This window comes from Chaetura pelagica, unplaced genomic scaffold, assembly GCF_000747805.2.
Source record: "Chaetura pelagica isolate M959 unplaced genomic scaffold, ChaPel_1.0 scaffold68, whole genome shotgun sequence".
Lineage (NCBI taxonomy): Eukaryota > Metazoa > Chordata > Aves > Apodiformes > Apodidae > Chaetura > Chaetura pelagica.
The window spans coordinates 301,416-313,555 of NW_009954407.1; positions in this window are offsets into that span (position 1 = coordinate 301,416).

Below are 12,140 nucleotides of genomic sequence, written 5' to 3' on the forward strand. Positions count from 1 at the left end.
GTGTAGGCCTGAAAGTATCTGGACAGCTTGTATGTAATTATTTAATGTATATGAAAAGTGTAATTATGAGCCGAATGTGTTATATGTACGTGTGTGTGTGTGTAGGACTAATATCCCACACATGTATCACGGAGTGTTGACATAAGAAACTGAAATGGTCAGCACCCTGCCGGGTGTCACTCCTGTTCTGAGCACTTCATCTATAAGAGCAAAGTGGTGTATGTTTCTACAAGTGACAGCAATCACAGGATTGCTTCACAGTAGTGATAATAGAAGCAAAGCAATGGGAACTCTATCTGATCTTCGAAGAACCTGCCCTTATTTAGACACTTCATTCCAGTTAACTTTTATAAGTAAGCACTGTGCCCATGGGTATTAAAGCTGCTGTGTGTAGAATTTATGCTGCAGAGGGTTTGTTGGAAGCTTTTAACAATATATGGAGATAATAACGTATAAGGTCTGATTCTCATTTCAGATATGTACCAATGCATGGAGTTGACTCACTAACTCCAGTGGGATTATTTACAATTCATGTCAGTGTAAACACAAGAGAATAACCCTGGTTACCACCAAAAGTTACTGTCTGCTGGCTCTTGGGTGACATGTTTTTCTGGAAAGCACAGCATAATCAATCCATAGTCAAAGATCAGTGGTACTTTAAAACCTCCATATTTTTTTTTCTGGGAGGACTGGCAGGGCAAGAGAAGGTTATGAAGATGTAACATCTAATGGCAAAGGAAGGAGATCTAGCACAGGAAGGAGATTTAAAGGGACTGCCAAGCAAAAGCAATTAAACTCAGGCAAGTGTGCTTAGAAATAATTTTTCATCTTAGCAACTTTAGAGCTTAAATCCACACAGTTTCTATGACAGGAGTAAAGAAATTATATCTGAGGTCAAAGGGAACAAAAGAAACCTTCTAGCAGGGGAAAAAACCCGAAACAAAAAGCAACCAAACAACAACAAACAAACAAAACAAGGAAACAAAAAGAGAGAAGACAGAAGAAAAAAGAAGAGAAGGAAAGAGAGGGAGATCTTGTATTTTTTGCTAAAACTAACATATATTCTGACTCAGGCCTGGGAGTGCTGTGCAGAGAGCAGCTCAGTAAAGAAGGAAGGAGATCTCTTGCTTTGTGTTTTGACAAATGTTTCTTGCATTTACATCTAGTGTAATATTCTTTTGTTTTAAAAAGTGGGCATTGCAGCTGACATCTACAGGTGTATTTATAGTCCAGCAAATCACCAATTATTTAATTTACATTTCCATAGTAACTATCAGCAGAATCCAGGCAAAGAAAATGTGTGCATTCATTGTTCAAGAATCACACTGCCACATAGCTAGAACTGTTCATTTCTATGCAGCATTTTAAAAATACACATCTTTGAGGTTTTTTCCTACTGTTACTTTATTGTATCATGGTAGCACTTAGAGTTCCCGGCTAAAAAAACATACAAAACCACAGGAAAAGGCTATTATCCAATCCTGAGAACCAGCAGTCCAGGTGAATTACAAGATTCAAAAGGCATGCAGATGTGTAAGAGGTGAGGGGCTGAGGGAGGGGCTAAGGTGGCAATAACCATAGGTTTCCTCATGTACATATAAAGTGGTCACAGAAACAGCCCTGCGTCCCCCAAGCCACATGCCAATGACCTGTCAGGATTGTGGTAGGAAAAGCTGTGAGAGAGGGATTTAGAACACAAAAACTTGACACCATGAGAAATATTGCCATAGAATTTTTTTCTCATGAACTTATATTCATGTACAAGTTGAGGAATACTAGTGAGAGTAAAGACCACAGACAAAACAAAATATATAAGTCCTTTTTACAATGCAAAGGATAACCTAATTGGACTTGTTTTCACAGGAAGTGCAGACCAAATGAACAAGGGTTCTTCTGAGGTGGTCAGGGTAATCAAATGGTACTTTCAGTAGACCACTGGCATGGGTTTACAATGGATCTTAAGAGCTCACTTTCTGCTGACCACTGAGGTGAAGAGAGCATTCAGGTCTTGTTAAGTCAAGGGTGAAAAATTGTGACTTTTTAATGCTGGGAATTGTCTCTGCAAACACACTTTCTCTTTCTGCCATCAACTATCATTTTCCTCTTGCTGACTATGAAAAGAAGTGGTTGCCTCAGGTAATTATGTGTACAGGAAGAAATTCTCACTGCTTTCTGAATATCACCAATAACACATTTAAGTGATTTACTGTACCTTGTAATTGGTTTTCTGAAAATATGAATATTTTACTGCCACCGTGGCAACTCTCCACAGCATCTATAATAGTGACATTCTGCAGGACATGATTAATGAGTTTTATTTTTTGCTCTGTCTAGAAGTAAGAAGGTTAGAAGTTTTAAACTTATTTTCTTTTTGAGAACATGCATCTGATCAATGTGCAAGAGCTTTTCTGCAGGGCCGAGCAGCAAAAATAATGCAGCAAAAATTAGAAACAAGCTAAAGGAGTGCCATCATGCATGAAGTAATGCCATCTTATTATCATACACTTCTGTACAGCTAATTCTGGGAGGAGGAATGGTCCCATTTCTGAGCATGTTATGTGAAAACAGGAGAGCAAATAATGTCTGTTAACTTTGAAGCCTACTTTGCTGTAGTGGGTGCCTTTGAAACCCCTTCAATTATACTTACGGTAAAACACTATAAAGGTGAGATGATCCTCTTGGTATTCTATGCAAAACAAAAGAAAATCAGCTTTGTAACACATATTGGAACTGAGAGGATGCCAAACACAGAGTTTGACACTTGCCCTGGGAGGTCTGCAACCTTGAGAAGGTATTTTGCTATCCATTTCTCCTTGCTTACAAGTAGGAAAAAATAGATGATGATAATAAAATAAGCCCTTCCTATTGAACACTCTATGCTTTGTTAAAGAATCTAGTTTCTTGATCAGATTAGGAAGGGTTCTTGAATGGAAATAATAATAATAATAGTAATAATAATGTAATTTCAAGTTCCTTGGCATCTAACATAATTCACAATCCCAGGTGAGGGACCCATACTCTCTCATATAATGCAAGGTGAAAACTATACACCTAAAAAAAGGGGGTTTATTACTGCAGAAATACAAGAGAATAAAAGTGTTTATATCCTGCCTATGATAGACAGTTAATCAATCTGAGCCAGTGATGGGCACCTCTTTCACACCAAGGAACTGAGCTTATGCCTTTTAAACATTTAAAGTGAAATTGTTTATTCCAAGAGATGACTGGAGAAGTAAGTCCTGATGTCCTGCTAGGTGCTAGACTGATATCTCAAGTATTTATAAAGATGTAAAATACTTAAACCCTGACCTTAGAGATTTGTTTTAATAGTAACAGGAGGTGGTTCTGAGTGGGCTTTCCCACTGTGCCCCATGGAAATAATTTGAATTTTTATTTGCTAGTTATTTACAAGCTAGTTCATAGTCATAGATGCATCTGCTGCTATATACAAGACAGTCTGATAAGGATAGTCAGTAAAGCATTAAAACTTTTGAAGGAAAAAACAAAGAGAAAAGGGCAGGTAGAAAATAAGAGTAAAGGGCAATGAGGGATAATGTATGACAGATCATGACAGAACAGCCCTGATCTCTGTCTTTGTTGGCATAGCAAGCACTACAGGCAAAGGAAAGAGCAAAATCTTAATGGATAAATTCACCTGCCCCTAAATACAGTTTGCTGGGAATGACAGAGCACAACAAAAGAGCTGTAAAGCTGGAAAAATTCTGGCTAACAGGGAGACTGTTAAAAAGAGAACAATGTTGCTGGAAGAAAGTAGCTAGTGTAATTCCTTAAGGATAGGTCTCAAGGCCAATTATATGTAATGTTTTTATTGGTGACCTTGGCACAAAGCATTGGGATGTGCTGATGAAATCTGCCAACGACACAAAGCTGGGAGCAGCAATCGATACAGAGGAGTGTCCGAATGTCATACAGGAAAAGCTGGATGACCTTGAGGACTGGATTCATATGAACAGGAGGATATCATGTAGTATCAAGTGCAAGGTCATGCACTTAGAGACTAAGAAGAAGAATGTCTGCCATAAACTGGGGACACAACGGGTATCAATGAGAAAGGAGTGCAAATTAGCGAGTAGAAGTCAACCCCAGAATGCCTGTGAGCCACTTAAAGAACATGACTGTCAAAGAAGTACATGCAAAGTAATTCCACCTCTGCTAGAAGCTGACAAAACCATTACTCAAGCAGTGAGAAGGATATTTTTAGAGTATATTCATGTATATACATTAAAATATTATTTTTTTAACCATGAGAATAAATTTGGAGGCAAACTTTTTAATATGGGCTGTTGTAATAGGACAAGGGGTAATAGTTTAAAACTAAAAGACACTAGATTCAGACTAGACATAAGGATGACATTTTTTACAATGAGGGTGGTGAAACCCTGGAACAGATTGCCCAGAGAGTTCCTAGAAGCCCCATCCCTGGAAACATTCAAGGTCAATTTGGATGAGGCTCTGAGCAACCTGGTCTAGCTGAAGATGTCCCTCCATACTGCAGGGGGGTTGGACTAGATGACCTTTAAAGGACCCTTCCAACACAAAGCATTCTATGTTTCTGTGATCTATTTCTGTCCAAAAGCCTATAAGTTAATTTGTAGACTTGCGTTAATCATCATGACAGAATAAGAAAGGACTTAGTAAGGTTTTTTTTTATTTTCTAAAATTGCAGCACTGTCATTGCTTTATCAGTAGAATTTAAAATATTTGTTTTCTACCTGCAGTATATATATTTGGACTCCCAAAGCATGACAAGAATTGTTTGGGAGAGTGGAGGCTGATATAGGCTTGACTGTCCCCAAAACTACTGTGCCAATGACTGGCATTACAGAGCTGCAGCTGGTCCTACATTGTGGACAGAATAAATGATCTCTCAAAATCCCTTCCTGTATCCATAGTGAAATGCAAAAGCCTTATCATGATATAACATTAAAAACTGCTTACTTCATTAAGATCTTTAATTAAGAAAAATAGAATTTACTCATTTTGGGATTTCAAATTTCAAGCATTTGACTCCTGGACAACGTTTTCTTGATGATTTAACTTCTTTTTACTGTACAAAGGATTTTGAAGTAGGGACAGTCTGAACCTCTAGCAAGTGAACCAGGCTTCCTACTTGCCACATTTTCCTCCTCATGTTTCCCCTTGAAAATCACTTATTTCAAACTTCGATAATCAAAAGACTAGGACAATCCAAAGAGATATTTGCATCAAATATGCAAAATCACACAAAATTTCAGTTTTTCACCAGAAGTTGCTATGGGATAATTTTGTCTGGGGGACTGAGGACTATACTAGAATTCAAAACTGGTAATTAGAGAAATTTCAGAAAAAAAGCTGTGACTCTTATCAGTAGGCTGATGTGACAGGCATGAAGAGTGCTGAGCCATGGATCCCAGGGAGGGAAAAAGCCTGTCCCCCAGGGTGCATTACCATTCCAGTCACAAGCTTATTTCAATGTGCTTTGCTTACTCCAAGATCTCCTGTGCAGAGTCAGGCTCTAACCAGCTAGAGGGGACCTTAGTTTTTACACTGGTGGCAGCTGTACCAAAAATATCCTTCCTCACATTGTAAAAACTACTTGGCAATTTTATACTCCCATTTCTGAGGCTGATAGGCATTTCAGTTTTATTATTAATTTGATACAAATATGATATTTTTGACAAGAAAATGAAGACCAGATGTTTGTTCAAAATGGGAGTATTTGTTTTCACATCTGAAGCCCAACCCAAAGCTTAGAAAGTGTCAAGAAGGGGGCAGTTTCCTCTACGAGGACACAAATCACAACTCATAATGAGTCTAAAAGAGTGAAGCCTAATTTAAAAAAGTAATATTTTGATAATAGTACTTTTGATGTAAATAGATACATAAGGCATAAAAATATTTTGAATTTTTTTTTCTTATACATTACATAAGTTCTGAAAAGAAATCACTGTAGTTTTTTCTTTCATATGACTTTCAACCAACAAACCAAAAAATCTTAATTCAGGTCTATGAGTTACATTAATATTGCAAGAGACCTGAATGCCCTCCCCTTCCAGGAGTTTACATGGCTGCACTCTGGATGGAGGCTGACTCAGATCCCTGTCTCCAGACCTCATCCTGATCTCACTTGCTGACTCTTGGCTGTGGCTCTTGGCTGAAGTCCTGCCCTGCCTGCTGTGGTGCTCAGCCCTAGCTGCTGTGGGGACTGTGGCCATGGACCTGCATGAAACCTTGTCCCAATGCCTCTCCACAGCTCCAACTGACCTCCAAACCCTGCAGGAAGTTGTTGTCAATGGAGATGCAGATCCAGACAAGTACTAGCTGTTATTAAAAAGCTGGTTGAATACGTATTCATTCAAATGGTTTCAGAAGATCTGGTGGTTGGCACATGAAATGTGACCAGATCCAATAGAATGGAACAGCTGAAAAGGAAATTTTCTTATCCCTCATAAATTATGTACAATTTAAAGTTCTTGTGTAGATTGAATCATAATGCTTTCATGTATCAAAATTGTAAAGACAAATAAAAAAGGTAAAAATATTGTATTCGTGTTTACTTCATAAGTGTCTGATTCCATCCCTGTTGCAGTTTTGTGAGCTCATGTCAGTTTCCTGATCCAAATGAAGCATAGTAGGGTTTTAATTCAATTAACGTTTATGTGGAAGATGGTCATTAAAATACCAAGCCACAGCAGACCTGCAAGGACTAACTGCATCTATTATTTTTAGAACCTGATTCTAAGCTTCTTTGATTGAAATTCACCTGTCTGCAGGTGCTTGCAAATATATTTACACAGATATGAAACATCAGCACCAAGATGTGACATAAACAGTTCACAGCCTTTATTCTGTATCTCTGCTAAGACAAGAATTTCACCTCCTAGGTACAGAATTCCCATGGAAATCAATCTATGGATCTAGTAAAAAACAACCTCTTTTTGCTGTTTAGTTATATGGCTAAAAATGTGTCAGTTATAATGGCTAAAAATTATATTCTTCTATTTTAAGGCTCCTCTTAGTAGAACCTTTGAAGACTTCACAGGGCAGCGAGCAGAACTGAATTTTGTAGTCTAAAAGATGATGATGAGCAAAGGCTAGGTCAGGCTTCAGTTCCTCCACTTACTGGAAGGGGAAGGCAGGACACAATGTGACAAGTGCTGCAGGAGACACTGGAAAACCAGAGCTGCTGATCATCTTGCTTTAGGGAGAAGCAACTCATCGGACACCACCGCTGTGCTCCATGCACTGACTGCTCCTTCAGCAGCAGCAACCAAGGACTTCCCAGTGCTCTCCCACAGGCAAAGGAGTCAGCGGGGAGTTCTGCACAGGCTGTTACCTTAAGTACTTGTGAAAAATAGCACCACTCCTTACTGCTCCTTCATCAGCAGCAACCAAGGACTTCCCAGTGCTCTCCCACAGGCAAAGGAGTCAGCGGGGAGTTCTGCACAGGCTGTTACCTTAAGTACTTGTGAAAAATAGCACCACTCCTTAATATTTCACAGTGTTGTGGTTAAGAAAATTCAGTTTTACCACCAATTTTTTGATATGTGCTAGTTTGGATTATTATGCCAAGTATCAGTAAAGCCCCTACAGTACGATGCTTCCAGAAACCGCATTTTTCTCATGACGAATGAAGAAGCAGCTGATGTTATATCTCTTTTCACTTTAGAAATATCTAGTTCAGTCTCACCACTCCTTGAAGTACTATAAATCATTGCATCTTTGTGCTCCAGCTTATTGGAAGTCAAAATACCCAATTTAACCACAGCATTCTTTAAGCATTTGCCCTTACATTTTCAAAATGGGGAATGTAATACAGCCTGCAGCACATTTCATTCCTATCTAGTCCACTAGGAGGATTTATGGGGACTTTATATGGTGATGGTATTAAACACAAGCTATTCAAGCTAGTCTGTGAGCTAGGGAGCTGAGAGGAATTCCTGAGATCCACCACAAAAAATAGTGAGAATGCAGATTAACACTGGTTTCAATACCAAGGATGCCTCTCCTATCTTCTGGGAGATCATACAGGAATGTGGATTTACCAGCTCAGTTCTTATGAAACTTAATAGGCATTGCATGCTGTAATGGCTGTGTATCACTTGAAAATGTAGTTTTGGATACTTATGACTTGGACATTAAGCATATTCCAGCTGTAGTATAAGTAGTGATGTATCTCTATCTGAGAATCAAGGCTGCTTAAGCAACTAGAAAATGTCAACATAGATTATTATTAATTGAAAAAAAGAGGCAAAAATGTTCTGGATGTTACTCATATGATATTGTTTAGCCATTTATAGAGCTGGTTTAATAAAGGACTGTGAGTAAGTGATGCAAAAATTGCCAAGATGTACAATGACTTCTTTGTAAAAGATACTTTCCATAGCTCTAAATAGAATTTGGATCTAAATCATTATTACAGAATGCAGCAAGAATACTAAAAATGAAAGGCTCGTTTATATCCACTGCCCTGATTTTATCTCTTGAGTTCTCTAGATAAAGGACTGAATATACTAAAGGAGCAGGTGATAGGTATCTAAGGAGGAGTTAAATATGGGCTTTATACATTTATATTTCTGTCTGTAATCCTTGCTCAACTGCAGTCACCTCTCAGCCTCCACAGGCACTATGATTTTAATTTTACTGTGTCCCAGAAACTACAGCTAAGTTTCTGAACATGCCCAAAGCTGTCCTTACCTTTTTGAAACAAATCCTTTGATTGCCTGGCAAAAAAAAAGGAAAACTAGATCTTCCACCAGACTCCCAAATGGACTCTGTTAGCCATTCTTGGTATAATTACTGGATTAACGTATCTGAAGGTCCAAGTAAGCATAAAAGAAAAAGAGCTGTGGCTCTGGTTATCTTTTACATGATTAATTCAGGGTGCTAAATGAGAAACTTTCAAGTTTCAATGTTCTTCCAGGTCCCAGGACCTTTGATGCATTTTTTTTCAATGAACTGTATTTCTGATGCCTGCAGAACTGCTGCTGTTCTGCCTTAGTCTGTGGGTGCCTGAATCGTGTTTGCGGGCAGGCACATGGACACTAACAGAGGTTATTCTTCTTGTTAACTAGTTCTGACTGTGCTCCATCCCTTAGAGTAACAGTGACAGTGCATGGTTGAGGAGAATAAGCAAAGGGTATCTCAGAGTTTTGGCATGATGTTTCGTATCCTTACTCCTCTTAACTTTGCTCTAAGATCGTTAGTTTTTCTATTCCAAGAGGATGTGTAATAATTAATCCATCAGTTATTAGCTATTCCAAGATGGTGCTTTCTCATCTTCTTTTACTGTAGCTTTTCCACTTTAATAATAATAATAATCAGAGAGGAACCTGAACTTGGTTATCCCACAGCCCTGAGGAGACTGTAACTTTATCATTACCCTGAGATTCAGCTACTGCTGACCAAGAATCCAAGGTCCAGCTCTTACAAGGTCCATATGCATTACCTTGGCTCAGACTTCTGAGGGAATTGCAAAGTGAAAAGGCATAGAAGAAAGGCCATGGAGTCATGCTGTGCAAGACAAAAAAGGCCGAGAGATGAGTGTATGTTGAGACTGGGCTCATTAGCAGCTTGAGAGTTTAAGATCAGAAACCCCAACTTGGAAAGACAAAATTCTGAAGGAAAATAAACGAACTGGACTCAAAAGATACCAAGTCAGCAGCATGGAAGAGCTGCTTTTGGGATCATTGGAAGTCAGATAGTCCCCATCTGACTGATGTCTACCTGGATGGGAAAGACATATTATCAGAGTGGTGAGCTCATTAATCTTAGATGTTTTTTGTGTGTATTGATCAACAAATAACTGCTTTATACTTGACCTGGTGCCTAATGTGCTTGCAAAGCCTCTTCATACATGAAAAAAGGCACTTGAATGATGTGACGTAAGGAGATTCAGTTATAGTGTCCTAACTCCTACCCAGCAAAGTCAATGGGCCCCTCTCACTTCCCTTCTCTGATTAGCTCTGACATATTGCCATTGTATGAAGAGGAGCATCCCTAAATAGAAAGACCTGAGCTTATATCTCTACTTTGATTCAAGGATAAGTTTTGAAACCCACTCCCAAGAAAATCTACCATCTGGCTCACTGCTCAGAGGACTCTCTTAGTGTCTTTTGTGGACACATTTGCAGGACAACATTCAGCTGCATGGAATTCCAGCTGGAGGAAGATTTGGAAAGAGTCAGTCAGAGTCTGTAGTCAAGCATCTTACTCCTTAAGCATAGATAGCTCCTTATTCATATGGCTTTGAGGATCTTTTTCTCATCCTTGGTACCTGCACTCCACAAAGCCTGTGAGGTTCTTTCTCTGATCCAGAAAATTGCCTAAATGTATGACTTGCCCTAAAGCATGCAAGGAATATTAATACATTTAAGTAATCTACATGATTAGGATCTTTACAAAATGATAACTGCCATAAAACATAGTTGTTATTAAATTAGGGCATAACCTCAGGGTGCTGTAAATCTATCTGAGTTTAAAAGTTTGCTTTGTAGTTAATCTTTGCTTTAAAAACATTTATTTTTCATCTCTCAGCCTAAATACTGTTAAACACAAGACTTCTTTTCTTGTATTAAGGCACATTCACTGGCCTGAGTCATTGTGTTTCTTATTGCGACGATGAACTGGATTTGACAGCCAACTTGCATTAAATCTCTAAAAATAGGACTGTATAATGAAAATGCTGACAGACCCTTATCTCTGGTAACATTAGTGGGTACCACTTTAACCAGAAAAATGACTTTCAGCTTATTTACTGAAAATGAGATCAGGTGACCATTTTTAATTCCAGTTAAAATATGCAGTCGTGCATGAGTATGAGGCTCAGATGGCCTTTTAATAAGTTTGTAATTTGGTTATCTCTCTGAGCAGACTTAAGAATTTATCTCAAACACAAAATTTATATTAATTTTTTGAATGTTGAAGCAGCTACTGGGAAGGACTTTTTATTAGTTAAGAGTTATAACTGTTGGGTATATCTTGAGCACTTCTCAAGTTTTCATTATTGGATTTAAACTTATTATACAGCCAGGCTTCATATAAACTGTAACCTTTAATTATCGCTGTTACATTGATTTCTACAAGCCTTCAAGGCATAATTGACCTTTGCACATGAAGAAGGCATTTCTTTTCTCTGTATTAAGGAGGTGATCCATATATGTTATTAAATCATTAAAAGACAACATTCATTGTTCTTATTTTCACAAAAGGAGAAAACAGATCACTAAAATGGAAGATTAGAATTATCTCTACCTTTTAATCACAATTTGTTTCAAATAGCTGCTCTATGGATGTTGTTATATGCTCTTGTACAGAACATGGATGAAATCCTTATCTAAGCTTTGGAAAAAAACACCAGAGATGTTGTATTATAGCCTCTTATATCATGACAGAATTTTAGTAAAGATTTAGAGAAAGAAAGTCTGATTCTTCACTCTTGATTTGCTTAAAAATAAATTGTTTTCTCCATGTCAAACCTGCAGGAAAAAACTGGAAGCAGGAGTCCCTATAAAATATTCTTCTAAAAGGGTTTTGTGTTCTGTTTTTTAAATTATAGAATGATTATATATTACCAAAGCACAACATATTGTCTTAAACCTGTAAATGTCTTTATTCTGTGTACTATTTCATGTTTTTTATATTAGCTTTTGGTCAGTAACCACATTCCTTTATTAAGGAACACTATTTTGGTTACATTGCAAAACACTTATACAAAACACTGATAATTGTAAAATCTGCATATAGAAATTTTGATGGTTACCTTGTGAAAACATAGAAGGACATGGTTATTAATGAAGTGATAAATGATCCCATGGAAAAATGATAATTTTTTTTTTTATGTTTTTTTTCTGTATTCCCCTCTACCCCTCCCAGCATTTTTGTTAAGTGTCTGGAAAATGCTTTTATCTACTTCAACTCCTTCTAATATTGTTAAAAAAAATTAAATCTTCCTTCCTTCCTTCCTTCCTTCCTTCCTTCCTTCCTTCCTTCCTTCCTTCCTTCCTTCCTTCCTTCCTTCCTTCCTTCCTTCCTTCCTTCCTTCCTTCCTTCCCTCCTTCCTTCCCTCCTTCCTTCCCTCCTTCCTTCCCTCCTTCCTTCCCTCCTTCCTTCCCTCCTTCCTTCCCTCCTTCCTTCCCTCC